We start from the raw sequence: 5,676 nt of genomic DNA, 5'->3' as shown, positions 1-5,676 counted from the left end.
CCGTATCTTGGCGAATGCTCTAGTATTCACTAGATAGGGTATGCTGGTATATAAAAGAGGGTGACAACGTGACGAGAGAACGGAATGTAATGTGTGTGTGTAGATAGTGAGTAATTGAACTGCAGTCATAAGTACTATTGAGCACGTTCGTTGTTATAGCGTTTGTTTAGCGCGATTGTTGAAGTTGAGTGTATCGGTAAAGTTATATTCGGAAAGAATAAACCAGTTTTATTAAGTAAGGACTTGTGTCGCTAAAGTTTCGTCGGAACGAAGTAACGGAAAGTTAATTAACAAACGGAGACGTAACAGTATGTTTTCTAGATAAAATAATTTTCATTACGCTTATCAATCGTTTTCCGTCAATTAACTAATACATTAACATAATGGATTCCGTATACAAGTAAGTATTAACTATGTAACGGACTAAAAGAAAACTCCGCTACAATCAGGGTCATACACACACAAAAATTAATATAATAGAAATCCAAAATAAGACTTTCAAATAACTAGAATATAATTGTTAGCACTTACAACAACAACAACAACAAAAAAAACAATTTGAAAACCCGTGCCTGGCCAGAATTAGGTACAAATGTTAATAAACAATACAACATAAATTTCAATGTTATTAATTTCAAAAAATATCAAATGAATTAGGAAAAATAACCAAAAGAGTAAAAACCTTAATTCGAGAGAGAACAAAACAATATTCCAAAATTAAACTACTTTCAATATCGAGCAATAATTCTTCCTACCTATATCTCGTGAACTAACTCGTTTAAGATCTAGAGAGGCTTTTTATTTAGTAGTTGAATTAGGTTACATCTCATGTGACTAGCTATTACCATAAATCTGCATAATCTCTCACAACATTAATGTCTGTAAGTCACCGTTAGGGGAAGCTTGTGTCAGTTCATAATTCATATATACATACTCAAAATCAACGTGCTCTGCTAAAAGATGAGTTAGCGCTTTAATGTCACTAAAGAATCATAGTTGAACAAAACGATAGAAGGAATAACAAATGAATGGTAAACAAAACCATAAAAAAGTAGAATTCGCTACCTCACAACTACTAAATAAAAGGCAAACAAAATGGAACAAGAACAATCAGAGAGATTGCATATCCTCGCCCCGCTGCTCCTTTTCGAGATTGCATGCATTTATATTGGATAACGTCAAACTTCACATTCGAAAACTTCTTAGATCCAGAATTACCAACGATCCGGATAATATTTTGTTGTGTGATGAAGAGTTTCAACCTTAATGTATCGATGAAATTTTAAACATCAATTTCCAACATACATATCGATGTGGTTTAAAGGTTAGATAAAAACATGGCGGTATGCTGTAATCTTTAATATTGTTTATTAAAAATAAAGATACTTTATTTTAAATTGTTACAATGACAAATTGAAAATAGTCTATCCGTAAATCAAATCAAGGGTCCATAATATTTATTGCTAAAATGTGGAATATAGCAACACACACTTTCAGAAAAGTGTCAACACACCAATTCAGAAACATATCAATAGTATTCCAGAAACGTAACAACACACTATTTCAGAAACCTAGCAATGCACTCTTTCGGAAACCTACCAACAGTCTTCCAGATATTTAGTTCAGATGTCTTTCTGCCTTCCCTCTGGTCAGCAGTTCACTACAAAATACAGTCTTTCCACTGAAGGCACTCAATTAATGAATGAAATTGTTCAGAATGGTAGATTGTGTTAGAGAACTAATTATTTAAGAATGTGTAACGACTTTACGAAAGAGAAATTATATACTGTTAGAAAATAAACGAAAAAAGAAAATATATCGAGAGATTATCCATTTGAGAAAATACAAATAAAATTAACGAACTGCAAAAAAATTTGTTGTCTTTTACTCACCCTAGTGAACCTAAATGTATATCGGTTTTTGAAAAACATGTAGCATTAGTACTATTAATTTATTCTCTTGGAATTCTCCTTAACCGGTATAACTCGATGACAGGTGCATTGTAAATCGAATGAGAGGTTGGGCTTCAGTTGCTTTTCGCAAAAACATTTATATTTACCACGACGAATAAGCATATAGTTAGGGTGTCACTTTTAAAAATCGAGCCTGGTTCGTACAAACAAATATTCTGTACCCGTTAATCGCTTCCATTAACTAAATTGCAACGTGACGACAATGTTAGTTGTAGGTATCTTGATTAACTGAACTCAACCGAACTGATATGGGTATATGTTAAGAGAGAAAGAAAATTACTCTTATTGAACCACAAATTAAATTTCCTGATTCAATGTTCCCGCTCACGCCTATTATTCAGTTACAAATGAATAATAACAGTACTTCCTAAAAAGCAGTGAACAGTGCCAAATGTATATACACAGATGTATAGAACGTCCTTTTACAAAACGTTTTTTCAATTTTATAAATGTTGTCAACCTCAGAAACGTGCCAAAAGTGTAGTAACTGTAGACAAAAGAAAAAACAAATAGCATTTTGCCAATAAAACTATTCACAAAAGTTTCCCAATATCTACAGTTTAGTTGAAACCCCTAGCATTAATGATTTATTACCCATATTAAATCTTTCTTGAGATAGTGCACACATTTTTATTTCAAGGAGTAAAGTTAGCTTTACGAAATATAACTGCTTGCTAAGTTACTACCAACACAATTTTGTTTTATCTTAAAATATGTTTAAAAATATATTATTTATTAACGATACTTAACGAAAATATTACAACCACAAGACTGTAGCGGCATTCTTCACTGGTTTAACATTATTTAAATTAAACCTAAACTTTTGGGTTTATACCTTACTAAATAAAACTAGTAAAACGTATATTTTGACAATAAAATTAAGGAGTTGAAACCATCCAGTAAGATCGGATAAATATCTTATTTATGTAATTTGTAAACCAAACTTTAGTCATAAACAATTTTATTTTTAGGTCTACTGATTTCTACTAATATAGCAGTCTGTCGGCTTTCGACATATAATTAACCCTCAAATTTAGTTAAAAGCTATGATACTATAAATACTTAAAGTATAATTTAAGTAATTGAACGACAGATAACTGATATTTAGAAAAGTCTTATTTTCTAATCAAATGAACTGTCGCTATGCGTACATTTTAATCTACAGACTAGCTCATGTATGTTTGTATAATGAAAATATTTTAAAGTAATTTAATACTATTTTGCTTAAATATGAACATCCTTAAAATATACAAAACTACGGTTTGTAGTTGTATACTGCCTACAAACAAACTTACGAAAGGTAAATAAATATTTCATTCCCAGCCAAATATACTTGCACTGTGATAGACGTTAAAAAATAAAGATCACGAGCCCACGGTTTATGCTTTAAACACATATATACAGTAACGCTTTTGCAGCAAATTTCACTCAGCTGCAAATAAATTTAACTGTCTTTTTCACCACGTCCCAAAAAAACCTTCGTTCGAGCGTAAAATTCGAACGGATTCTGGACATTGACAACAAACAACCGGTAACATTCATTGATCACCTTCGTTCGCACGGCTAATAGAATCATTCTCGGTTGGCGTAGACATAGCGCCACCTCTTGGTCAACTAAAACTGAGATCAATAATTTGCTTACAAAAAGCCTTATACGTGCACATGAAAATGTCAGCAGCATGTGCACCAGTTTAAACAAACTTTGAAAAATATTATCAAAAAATTTGGTTTTAAATCTCTAGTTTCACAAAATATTAAGACTAAATTATTTCGTAGGCTTATCGTTTATTTATCTTTTATACAGTAAAATGTTTTAACGTTATTAGACAGTCATTAATGGTCGATCAAATATGTATTACAGGATAATTATTTAACGTAAATTCTTAACAAATAAATTATTGACAGTTACGAAGAAATTTGGAGAAAATATGTATTCATTTCTATTTATGTTAAAATACAAGTTTTCAATTAAACATAAAATAATTTCTTTCTTAATACTGGGCCGGGCGAGGCCTAACTGTTAGCGTGCTAGACTATAAAATTCGAGGTTCCACGGTTTGCATCCTGTTGCCGCAAAATTGCGCTCCGCTCATTATGGTTCTGGGTGCGTTATTAAAGTGATGGTCAAATTTCACTATGCGCTTAGAGTAACAAAGAGTTGACATAGAGTGCTGTTGACTGGCTGTCTTCCATGTAGTTCATGAGCTGAAGAATTTAGGGACGGCTAGCCCTTGTGGTGTAGCTTTGCACAAATACAGCCGAAACAAATACCAATAATTAATACTTCCATAAGATAGACACATTATTAAACGGAAAAAAGGGAATGCAACACACAGCAACAAAGACCAGTTTGTTAATATTCACGTATAATTTTCGAAAATTTATGTTACATGTGGAAAAATAAAATGATCGTTGTTTCTCCAGTTCACGTTATTAAAGGAAATACGGAAGGTTTGACACACCAGTACTGAATATCCTATGCTCAATGTTTCTCCCCTTCTCTTGTACAGCTTGCCATAAATCGATTAATTTCTAAGGTCTACAACTTACAAGCACATGCTCAAACATTTCAGTTTTGGTTTGTTTGGAATTTCGCGCAAAGCTACACGAAGGCTAACTGCGCTAGCCGTCCCTAATTTAGCAGTGATAGACTAGATGGAAGGCAGAGAGTCAACAACATCCACCGCAAACTCTTAGGCTATTCTCTTTTACTAACGAAAAGTGGGATTGACCATCACATTATAACGCCCTCAACCCCCACGGCTGAAAGGGCGAGCATGTTCGGTGAAGGGATTCGAGCCTACGACCCTCAGATTTCGAGTCGAGAGCTTTAACCACAAGGCCAGCACTTCAGAAGAACATAAGTTCATCATAGAGTTGGTAAACTCTATATGTAGAAATGACCAAGATACTCAATAGGCATTATACAAATATATACGCTAAAAAATCAACAATGACAGACAGTTTAAAAGATGATTGCCACTCACTTTCACTTGTTTCTCTACCCAACAAGGCAAAAAACCATCGCTAAGATACCAAACCAGAAAGTGACCAACCCGCCAAATTGTTCATATTTCTTCTTCGTGTTTCAGTCGAGATAACTCTTCAACTATTTTATCAGTTCAAACTAAATCCACTTTACGTATTTCTGGGCAGTGCACGATGTTATCGCTTAGTGGTAAAAACTGTTAATAATTAAAAAAAAATCATAATTCTAGTGTACACGATGTTATCATTATCCCTTGAAGTTAGCTTTTTTACAGAAATTTGGCGTTCTTTTAAAAAGCTTAAAGACGGGGTGAAACAGGAATTACCAGCCAATAATAGATGAACATTAACATTAGATTACTGTAACATGTAACATGTACATGTAACATGTACTGTAACATTCAATGCTTTGTACACTATACAACCGGTGTCTTTAGGGATCTAACCCCTATATTATGTATGAAGTGAAGGAGTAAAAAAAATGAATGCACATAAATATTAGATTTTAATACACACATTCATATAATACACTCATTTCAGTTAGGGAAAAAACGTCGCTTAACAAGTAATAAAAACATTTTGTAAATGCAAAATGATGTAGGGATGGCAGTGCCAAAAATAATGCAAACAAGAATATAGGGATGATACAGCTATACATAGTTCATCCCAAAATGGCTTTCAATATTAAAATATAATGTTACACTGTAAAATGTAC

At 32.9% G+C, this 5,676-nt stretch overlaps 1 protein-coding gene across 7 annotated transcripts in view; it reads right to left on the bottom strand.

Annotated features, from left to right (window-relative positions):
- LOC106458457 (cAMP-specific 3',5'-cyclic phosphodiesterase, isoforms N/G-like) overlaps positions 1 to 5,676 on the bottom strand; it is a 168,629-nt gene that overhangs the window by 35,192 nt on the left and 127,761 nt on the right. Inside the window, exon 1 of one of the 7 annotated variants that reach the window (XM_022384672.1) lies at positions 3,269 to 3,508. The exons of the other annotated variants lie outside the window; for them this stretch is intronic. The gene's annotated coding sequence lies outside the window, so the exon portion shown is untranslated. Of the gene's footprint in view, positions 1 to 3,268; positions 3,509 to 5,676 lie in introns of those variants that run through there. 7 annotated transcript variants of the gene reach the window in all.

Source organism: Limulus polyphemus, unplaced genomic scaffold, assembly GCF_000517525.1.
Source record: "Limulus polyphemus unplaced genomic scaffold, Limulus_polyphemus-2.1.2 Scaffold466, whole genome shotgun sequence".
Classification (NCBI taxonomy): domain Eukaryota; kingdom Metazoa; phylum Arthropoda; class Merostomata; order Xiphosura; family Limulidae; genus Limulus; species Limulus polyphemus.
This window is presented reverse-complemented; position numbering and strand designations above follow the sequence as displayed.